This window comes from Arachis duranensis, chromosome 9, assembly GCF_000817695.3.
Source record: "Arachis duranensis cultivar V14167 chromosome 9, aradu.V14167.gnm2.J7QH, whole genome shotgun sequence".
Classification (NCBI taxonomy): domain Eukaryota; kingdom Viridiplantae; phylum Streptophyta; class Magnoliopsida; order Fabales; family Fabaceae; genus Arachis; species Arachis duranensis.
The window spans coordinates 76,772,866-76,773,590 of NC_029780.3; positions in this window are offsets into that span (position 1 = coordinate 76,772,866).

The following is a 725-nucleotide window of genomic DNA, read 5'->3' on the forward strand; positions in this document are numbered from 1 at the left end:
GTCTCATTAAGAATTTTGATACCTTTATTTTCTTTTTCTTCACTTAATTTTCGAAAAAAACACAAAAAAAATTTTACAAAATCATAAAAACCAAAAAGATTTCATGTTTATTGTTTAAGTCTAGTGTCTTATTTTAAGTTTGGTGTCAATTGCATGCATTCATTCATGTGTCTTAAGGATCTTCAAGTAATTCTTGATGATTTCTTACTCTGATCTTTGAATTCTCTTGACTTGAGTGTTTATGTGTCTCATATGCATTCTCATTAGTGTCAGCAGTATACAAACTGCTAAGTTTGGTGTCTTGCATGCATTGTTATTTGATTTTAGTTGCATTATTCCTCAATATCAAAAATCCAAAAATATTTTTAATTTGTGTCTCTTCAAGTCAATAATACAGAGAATTGAAGATTCAGAACATACAGCAGAGGAATTGCACAGAAAAAGCTGGGCGTTCAAAACGCCCAGCGAAGAAGGACAGACTGGCGTTTAAACGCCAGCCAGGGTACCTGGTTGGGCGTTTAACGCCCAAAAGGGTAGATTTTTGGGCGTTAAACGCCAGAATGTGCACCATTCTGGGCGTTTCACGCCAGGATGGCACAAGAGGGAAGATTCTGTTTTTAATTCAGATTTTTTTCAAGTTTTCAAAAATTTTTCAAAATCAAATCTTTTTCAAATCATATCTTTTCAATCAAATCTTTTTCAAAATCAATTTCTTTCTATTTTCA